The sequence below is a fragment of the Aptenodytes forsteri genome, unplaced genomic scaffold (assembly GCF_000699145.1).
Source record: "Aptenodytes forsteri isolate BGI_AS27 unplaced genomic scaffold, ASM69914v1 Scaffold251, whole genome shotgun sequence".
Taxonomy (NCBI): domain Eukaryota; kingdom Metazoa; phylum Chordata; class Aves; order Sphenisciformes; family Spheniscidae; genus Aptenodytes; species Aptenodytes forsteri.
The window spans coordinates 948,294-958,715 of record NW_008794082.1 but is presented as its reverse complement, the minus strand read 5'-3'; the positions used below and the strand labels follow the sequence as shown (position 1 = coordinate 958,715).

At 38.5% G+C, this 10,422-nt stretch overlaps 1 protein-coding gene across 1 annotated transcript in view; it reads right to left on the bottom strand.

Annotated features, from left to right (window-relative positions):
- The window catches only part of CBLB (Cbl proto-oncogene B), a 134,650-nt gene that overhangs the window by 57,616 nt on the left and 66,612 nt on the right, over positions 1–10,422 (bottom strand). The gene's annotated exons all lie outside the window — the stretch shown is intronic.

Here is a 10,422-nt window from a genome sequence, read left to right as displayed (position 1 = left end):
ATAGTGTGCGGGGGGGGGGGGGAAGACCGACTGTATTAAGTTGGTCCTGCATAATAAATATTATGCAGTTAACCTGAATTAAAATAAGTAGTAATTTGAAGTACAACACTACAGACATGCTCCTGTATTTCTACCGCATCAGGCATTCACTACATTTGTAAGTGCAAATAAATCTACTCATTACTTGGAGGCTTATATTGAGAATGTCATAAATGATAAATTTAATAGATTTAAATAGATCTCAGCAGATACTTTCATCTGTGTACGAAAAACAGGAAACCACAAAGAGCTGAAGAGAGATACCACATCAGATGCCATTTAAGAAAGAATGCACATCAAATTTTGATTATGGTAAAGAGAGAATGAAATGTTACACTGAGTTCAGAGAACAAAGTTGAAAAACGTCAGTGCTTTTGTGGTGTTAAAGTTGTCTTAGTTCAAGTGCCTACTGCTTATTTAGTTCCTGTAACCATGGCTGTGAAATGTTTTCTGATTCTCTTTGTAAACCACCCTAAATAGTTACAGCACTGGGATCACGTTGAAATGGGATTAGAAAAGTTTTTGTTTTGCTGGGGGTTTTTTTGGGGGTGGGGGTTGTTTGGGGTTTTTGTTTGTTTTGTTGGGGGTTTTGTTTTGTTTTTTTTTTAAGGGTTAAGACAATAACCCTTAAATAAAGACCAACAGAAAATCTGTCAGGAATGATTATAGCCCATACTACAACTTAAGAACTGCTTTTTCATGCCTCACCTGAGACAGTTTGATGAAAACATGTTCATTAGATGCGATTAATAAGTAGGATCTTTCGCTATCTATTCACTAACACCCTGCACCCCCAAAACCTCAAGAACAACAGAGAAAACAACCAAAAGTCTTCAGGAGGATATGTTTTTAGAGCTCTGTTGGATAGTACTTTGGCTAAGACGTTTTCCCAGATGTTGGGAAATGAGTGATTAGCTAACGAAATAACATCTAAAGTTATTTTGTGGGACTTCTGCAAGAACAAGTGTCAGAAAAAGTGGTGGGCCCAATTTAAAAGTCACTAAATTCAGCAGATTTTTTTTCTGTAGCTTTGTGGAATAGGACTTCTATCTTCTGCTTTGTTAAATAAAGGTGAGAATTGGTTGTTGAAATACACTAGCTCCTATTTCTCAGCAGCTACTTTTGTACAGCTACCATTCCTAAATACTTTGAAACAGAACCAGCCAGGGATCACTTCTCCCCCGGTGTCTCTCTCCAGTTTATAAATACAAATTGCTGCGCTCTTTTGCGACCTTGCAGACAGCACACACTCACTCAAAATGAGGGTGTTACCGAGTCTTCACAAGGTGAAGGATTCTGCAACACCCTCTCTCCTCCTGCACCTACAGCACTGAAATCTGGTGATCTTCCAGGCACACCCTCCTCTGGCAGAGATCTAGGAGGGGGTCACACAGAATGCTTCCCACAGTGATGAGGAGGTAGAAGAGGTTCTCGTAGATGGCTAGCAAGTTAAGTTTCTGCTTGAATTGACATTTCACTGCTGTTGCTTTCTTGTGTTTTAGGGGATATACAGCCTTTGAAGGCATCTTTTCATTATTCAAATCTAAAGAGTTATTTTAATTGTTTGGGGAGGTGGCAGGGAACAGGACCAATCAAACCAAGGTTGACATAGGGACTGTCCTAGTTAATAGCATACTTAGATTGTTGTTTAAATATAGATATAAATTCTTTTTTTAAACAGAAAAAAAAATGTTGCCTTTATAGAAAGAAAAAATAGGATCCTGTTTGTAATGAAATACCGCCTGCAGCATTCAGCTCCTGAACCGTAGAAGGTATCTCCTATAAATATTTTCAATGATCTTTGTCCTTGTAATATCTGTTGCATCATGCCCTAATGATACCCTGCACTAGAGGCTGGCAGGTATTCTGCACATGCCTCATGCTATTAGGCTGACCTGTGGACACTTGTCTAGGAGGAGATGAGTTAGTCAGCTCTGATACAGCTCATCAGAAATATGTGATTTGACATCCCGGTAACATCAGTTCTCTATAGAATTAGGTTGAGGAAGTGCAGTGCCTCAGTATTTCACTATTTAATCATAGTTACATAAGCCACCCCTTGCAGTAGAGTGCACATGACTCCAGCTGAGACGATGCTCTTGGGAGTATCTCACGTGAGAAGACGGTACTACATAGTGACTGTACTTCCCTCAAATGTTTGATGGCCAAAGTACATAAGCCACCCCTTGCACATGACTCCAGCTGAGACGATGCTCTTGGGAGTATCTCACGTGAGAAGACGGTACTACATAGTGACTGTACTTCCCTCAAATGTTTGATGGCCAAAGTTAAGAGCCCTACTACACATGCACACATTATGAACAGATACACCCAGGGCTTTGGTAACAGTTTCTCTTTTGATGATATAATTTGGGGGAAAAAACAGGACACTGAAGTAATACAAAAATATCTGACTACATTACATGTACAGACTGTTACTGTGCTACGTGTTACTTTATTACGACTTCAATTAGTTCAAAATCTTCAGAGAGATAATTTTAGAAGGAAACAAAAATATGAAGAAAGCTGAAACGCACACCTTGTACAGCAGAAAAAGGTTATGGAGGACCTTTTACAAGGAAAGCCTGATCTCTATCTGCCAAACTTTTAGGAAACGATTCATCCATACAGTGTCTTTGTACTGCCTTTCCTCATCATTAGAGTAGAAGCAAGCCCATACCAATTTAAGGAAAGAAAACACAAAATAAATGATCCTGAGTAATTTTTCCTAAAGAGGCTTTCTGCGCACATCTTCTCTCTCTCAAATCAACAAAACTATCTGTATCTTGGCATTTACCTTGGGGTTGTCTTCTTATTTAAGAGTCCTGTCAAAAACCCTAAAATAAGCCATTTCTCCCCCAAGCCTCTCAAAATGACACTACGTCTCCACATTTCTTCTGCAATAGTAAAATTAGTAAGTATATTTGAAGAACGATGAATTAAAAAATGTTCTGATCAAAGTATAAGCTTTTTAAAAATGCTTTTATATAGGATGGTATCTATTTACTATTATTGACACTCATCAAAGGGAAGTGTTACTCTAATCTCAAATACAGTGTTTTAAACACCACCCACACAACTTCCATATGCCTAAAGGAGAAGGACTAGTGTCCAGCATGTAATTTTCAAGCAATTTAGCAGAGGAATTTAGGTCCTCCCTTCCCTCCTGCCCTGATCACGTGTACATAGGACTTTCTTAAACTCCCCGAATGTTGCTGCATTATTAAAAAGCAAAAGACATTAAAATAAACCTGGAGAGGAAGCAAATATTTTCTGAGCGTGCAGAGTGCAGCAGTTCAGTAGAACTGTAGAGATGCAGCTACTCTGGAATGTTAAGTGACACTGCTGCCATTTGAACCAGAGCAGACCACAAGTTATGTCTAGGAAGGTAAACACGTACCTGTGTAACTTACACTTACAGTGAACATTTTTGTCTGCAAGAGACTCTCTCAAATATTGCTAGAAAACATAACATGAAAAGGGCATTACTGTATCCAGAACAAACTCAAAAATATTCAAGCAAACACTGACCCAGATAGAAACAACATTCTTTGCAAGTCTGCAGTGAGCAATGTGGATTTTGGTTTATCATCACTGAACAGAGCATTTTCTTAAGACTGCTGCTTCAGTTTTAAGTGAGAGGCCACATGTTTTCATTGCTTCTGAACTACAGAGCAAACAATTGACACACAGAAGGCTTGAGAAGTTCAGTCCTAAAGGGAAAAAAGGAATTCTGCCATATCGTGCCAGTACAATCGTTAAATAGTGACATCATGCAGAACAAATATAGATGAATCTAACATGAGAAAAGAGAAGGTAAAAGAGAGAAAATGAGCCTTATGAAATGGGGAAAATATACCACCAAAAATATCCATTTCCAAAGCCACATAACTGGACATTGCTGGAGAGAGAGAGCAAGTTAATAATTCCTTAAGGGACACAGGAAGTCTGCATTTCCTGAAGTGTCCCCGAAGGGATACGCTTATCTATGTATTTCCAACTCTGATCTCTAACCACAAATCCAAAGCACAGCCATGCTTTTGCATGTCCTGTTATACTTAAAACACTGCCTCTCCTGCCTGTCCATTAAGACTCTGTTCTCCTGTCTCACAATCTTGTGTGCCAACTATTAGAACTTTCTTTTCTCTATCCTTTGTACATGCAATTTTACCTTATTCTTAGCCTCCCAGAATAGCTGTGAAGACCATTGTCCTTTTCTGGTTTTTAATCATATCTTGCCACTTTCCACTGACTGGTTCTTCTCTATAATATTATCTATCTTCTTGTTCAAACTTGTTTATTTCACATTTGTATGAGAAAGATCTAGCAAGATTTATGTCTCACTAGCACCCAGGGAATGGTACCTTCTGCCTCCAGCTCAAGTTTTTAAACAAGGGTACCAATAAGCCTATTTCCCGTGCTGCTGATCAGCCAAGGGAGGAACCGTCGTCTAAAAGCCCCACTCCCCGTTTACTTCCTTCTCTTTAAAAGTTCCTGTTGCCAAAACACTTGTCTTGATGGTGATGAAGGCTATGGCACTTGGATCACTGCCTCTTCCTCTTTCATCTCTCTTTATCTTTGGCTTCCCTTTACACGTCAGTTCATACTCAGATTTGAAGATCTCTGGGCCAGGACCACCTCTTCAGTCCATATTTTTACAGTGTTCAGGCAACAGTAGGGCTCTTGGGCACTAGAATCATAGAATCATAGAATCATTGAGGTTGGAAAAGACCTCTAATATCATCAAGTCCAACCGTCAACCCAACACCACCATGCCCACTAAACCATGTCCCTAAGCGCCTCATCTACACGGCTTTTAAATACTTCCAGGGATGGGGACTCAACCACTTCCCTGGGCAGCCTGTTCCAATGTTTCATCACTCTTTCAGTAAAGAAATTTTTCCTTCCATCCAATCTAAACCTCCCCTGGCACAACTTGAGGCCATTTCCTCTCGTCCTGTCACTAGTTACTTGGGAGAACCAGCAGCGAGAACAGGAAATCAAGTAATAAATTACGGGGATCAACAAGGTGTTAAAACCTAGCTTATCTGAGGTCTCACTTTCTGACAGCTAAATGTTTTCAAGTTAAGTCGTGCATTGTGGTCTGTCTGTTTTACTGCTGCTTCTCTGAACCCAAGCCACGGAGGCCATGTCTGTTCTATCCTGAGCCAAAAAGCACTGACCACAGCAGAACCACAACTACTCAAAATTTAGAGTATCAATCTGAAATACCCTGTTTAACTGCTACTGAGAAATCAATAGCCACATTTTTTCCTAAATTCCAATAAAAAATAAATACATTTCAGCCCTCAGCTGGGGGAAAAAAATATCAGAGCATTAAAGTAGTAATGTGTTTGACCCTAGCAGTGAAAGAATTTCTATTTCTTCAGAAACTAAAAGGTGGGGGGAAATCAATTTATCTGACAACAATAACAGAAATGCTTTCAATTTTTTAATGTTTCACAATGAAGAGTAAAACCTTAAAAGTTAAAATAAATGGAAAAACTATGGAGAATTGAAAATCTAAGAACATTGACATTTCACTGCTCATTCATTCTGCAACACGAAGACAGCCACAAATCACAAATTTCAATAGTTACAAAGCCCTGCATGACTTCACTGTAGCTTTCAAATTCAGAGGCTGGAAAGATCTGTAGGTCATCTCGCCCACTCTGTTTCTCAGTTCAGGATTGCTCCCGGTGGTATTTTGCACATTTTTGCTCAGAACAGAAAACTAGTAAAAGATGTAAGGTGCTATTAAAATGAGCGAGGAACCAGGGGAAATTAACATCAAGCACTACACAGTGATAAAATGCAGATAATGAAGAAGCTATCAGATTATGTTTTATATGCATATTTACAACCCACTGGGGGTTACTAAAGCATCTGTAAACAAATGTAACTGCTGATTACATGCCTTACAATTTCACAGTTCCATTTAACTTTACTGTTTAGCTGTACATTTAACCACCATTTGCTTCAGTGCAACTATAATGGTAAACCATGGGTGAAGATTCACTCCACTAAAACCACTTGCTCCAATAATTGTATTCTAGTAATCAATACAAATTCAAAAATCACACCTTCTCAATTTCACCGCTTTCCTGCTTTTGACACTACCAAGCTCTTTCTTGGTATAGATCTTAACCTAGAATCTTGACCATGGTGTAAAGCTTGTGTCAATTTAGCCTTTAGTTCTTTTTCAGCCAGCTCCTTTATTTTCTTTAAGAGGCTCTCTTCCTCCTCATAGCCTGTGAATATGCCAAAGAGCTCCATTCTCAGCCTACTCCAGTCATTCAGCCTTTGGAAAGTCCTCACTCCTTACCGATTTTTCTTTTCACAGAGCAAATCCAAAATTCTCTCTATTCCCTCATCTCCGACAGCTTTTCTCTGTCAGCTTCCTTGACAAAGTCAATACACCAAAACCATCCTGGGCCTTCTACTTGATACTGCTGACCTCCTCACCTACCCCCTAATTTGGATACATATTCTACTTTGCCCTTGCAGAGAAATCAATTCCTCCATTTCTTCCTTTGTCATACTGCTATTGTCCACATTCTTCTTCCACCCAGATAATCAAAATCTCATTATCTCCCACCTCTCAACCCTCCCTATACATTCCTAAACCCCACATTAGTCTGTCCCGATCCTTTCCAAACATCGTATCACTTCCAAGGTTTCCCCTTCTCCTCTGAAACATGTGATACCGGAAAACCTCACAATTGTAAAGGCTCTGACTATTTAAATTGTAAAGGCTCTGACTATTTACTCCTTTTGCACTCTCTGCCTACGTGAGAGCTGATGATTTCCATTATCGACATATCTGTTGTTCTCACAAGCACCATAGCATTCCCTCCCATCCAATCTTCTCTAGCTACTGACGTTATCTAGAAGTTTTGTAGTGATGTACCAGGAATGCAAAAGTTGAGGAGGTATCTGAAGGCCAAGAATGTGTGAAGTTATCTCAGCACATTGCTCTGATGAAGCCATTCAAATTGCTTGCTGAGTTCTACTTCTGTTTTTCCTACAGAAATTCAAAGAGCAGCTAGATGTGTGATCATCAGAGACTTGAAATAGTTAGCCTAGCCATTTATTTTGCTGAGTTTGAAGTCATGTGAACGTATACCAGACTAACTTTAAACACAAAAAGAATGACTGCATCCTATGATACTTATTAATAACAGGATGAATAAACTTAGTTACAGCTGCACAATTTTGCAGCAAGTGTTCAGACAGACAAATGTAACCAACAAAATTAGAAGTTCCCCATTCATTGGGGAAGAGCAGTGAAAGAAATCAGATATAGATTTTTTTTTTTTTTTTTAAAACTACAGACTGGACTCTTGGAAATTGTATCTTTTGAATTTTATTCCTCAGCAAATTATAATATATTGCTTTCTGTAAATGGAAGCGTAGGTCGCATTTTCAAAAACTGAAAGCCAGAGTCGACTTAAAAACATAAATGGCTATTGACCTCCTTCTTGCTATTTAGAATATTTCAAATTAAAAAAGAAAAAAATGACAACATTTCAGAAAGAAACCAAGACAAAAAATTGATTATATAAAAGCTTCCAATTCATTATGTTTAGAAACAGGAAGATTATTTTTATGATAATATTATGCTGAAAAAAATCATAAATTAATCTAATAGTTCCAATTCCCTCCTTCCAGTCAGATCAAACAATGGATCAGAATTATTTCTTGTGCTACAGTTTACCCATCAGAAGCCAAGATCCAGCACAACTTACTTTTTATTTATGCTCTAACCTTGAGCAGCATTACTTAGTGACCTCAAAGTAAGGGCTGCTTTTTGCAAACAAGTGAGGAGTCCAGGCTTGCCCTGTAAAATAGAGATGCAGCCAGGGAACATACAATATAGTCCCTCCCTGCGCTCCTTCATTGCACTGCATACCTAACCAGAGCTGGAGGTTTCAGATAGTCCTAGGGGCCTGTCTTAAGGTGGTCAGGTTAGAAACAGATTTTATCAGTTGTTTGCAACACCCAAAATCTTTGTGTAGGCTCTGCTTCTAGGGAAGTGATACTAGCATATTTGCAAATTAATTTGTCATAACAGGCCCATTGTAAAAAATGTGGCTCACAGGCATACCTGCCATATATTTCTAAACGGATTAGAAAATAATTATTGTTTAAAAAAGCTTCAGGCATTTTGTTTAACAAAGAGATTAAACGTAATGCCAAATAAACCTTTTTCTCATCTGTTTATTTGACATACATGCTGTTACATGTTTTACAGTTACTTAAGCACAATTGACTAAACCTGAGATAATGGCAAGGCTGCCAAGCACAGATCAACTGTTCACTGCTTAGAAGACAGGTAACTAAACCAGCTTCAGTTTGTTAGAAAAGAGCTGAGAACACAAATAACTGGTTATTTACCTAGTCTGAAAGTAAAGCACCTGACAAGACAGAACTCAAAAAAACTTCCGGGCTGTACTAGATGACCAAGGTTACATATGTAATTAACTGGACGTCCCAAAACTGCCTTGATTCCTAGGCATTTTTGGTGCATGGATGCTTTAACCACATCCCACCCCACCCCCCAAAAAACCAAAAACAAAACTATCAAAGTACATATGGGGGGAGGGGAGGAGGTCAGAGGGTTGGTACTGAGAGTTCAGATTTAAAGTTGCATTTTATGAAGACGTTTACATAAGCAGGAAAGAACCAAAGCATAAAAAAGGCATGGCAAGAGCTCTGGGGCCCTGAAAAGGATCAGAAAGAAGTGCTCCAGGGGATGAGTCAGGAAAGAGAAGAGTCAAGTGTGAAGAAGAGAAAGACAAGGGTAGAGCTGAGTTGTTCAGAGGGACCGAGGCAGTTGAAAAATTCTTCTTACCAACCTTGTTCTGATAAAAATGTATTAATATGTTACAGTTTCCTACTGTCTGACACCTCAAGTACCTATCTATTGTGCCATCTCCCAAAGGAAACTGGCAGGACCATCGGAAGGAAACTTGAAGGGAAGCACTTGAATCTCACACAGAAAGTACAAGTTAGTAGAGAAATACAAAGAGGAACATGATAGTGAATAGGGAAGTTGATGAAACTGGCTAAGATGAAATGATAGAAACAACGAACAGCTTGCAGAAGACGAGATCTGTAAATCCCAATGACAGAAATGCAATTTGTGATCAAGACAGCTGGTAAAGGTCATTCAAGGACAGAGCCCAGCAGGAGAAGAGAAGGACCACGAGATTTAAATTCTCAGAGTTGCTAAGCAATGGGGAGAAAGAGAGGAAGAGAAAACAGAAACCCTGAACGAAGATGATCATGAGTCATTTTTTTCAAAGCTCCTGTTTCTCTTTTTTTGACTGACATATTTTTTAAAGGCCTCATCTGATAGAGACCCCTACATGTCATGTAAATTAATCCTTCAGATAACTTAATCTGAACTTTTGTAGGTATTTTGAAGATCATCTTCGCATTAAAATGGGTAACACAAAACATGGTCAGACTCCTTTCCTCTAACAAAAAGAAGATTGATACAGCAACTTGATCACACTCTAACATTATCTACATAGGAAAGAAATTTGTTAGAAGACTGAAGTTACCAGATAACACTATAATGAAACCAGAAAGCTGGAAGCTAGCAGTAGGTATGTTTAGACTAGCAAGAAAAAGGAAGTGAAACCGTTGTAAATTCACACTGAACAAAATTAATTTGCGTAAGTGCCAACCTACTATGCTGGTATTCTAAATAAAGAATGAAAGACTTATTTTAAAGAGCTGCTCTCACTCAGAAAACATAACAGATTGTTGCAGCAATTGTTCTGTGGCTTCCTATGGCCTGCATTATGCAAGATATCGGACTTGATGACCATAATGATTGCTCCATTATATTGTAAAATATACAAACCTCGTCTCCTCCCTCTTATGTCACTGTTACACTAATAAACATTACATATGAGAAGGTGATGAAGCTATGCATCTTCTGTTAGCCTATATCTGTATCATAAATGAAATTGTTTCCCAGAAACAACCCCCCCACCTGTCTACTTTTACATTTTCAATATTGCATTTGCTATAAGGATTTAATCACATATCTACAAGTCACACTTAGCATTCATTTCATGACCCATTCTTGAACAATAAGTTTCTCCAAAACCTGCTTTTCATTGAACCTTCTGACATATCTCCAGTTATTCTATCTTTTTCTGTAACAGAACTTGAACGAAAGAAAATGTTAGTCCCCTGTGATTATGTTATAGGCAGTACAGTTGTAGAAAAAAAAGGTTCGATAATAAGGGATAAAAACATTATTTCAATTACTTAAAAACCACTAAATACTGTAGTAGTTAGAAAGTTAAAGATGGGATAAGGAAACATACTGTCCATGAGACCAATATCAAGTTCCTAATTCAGACT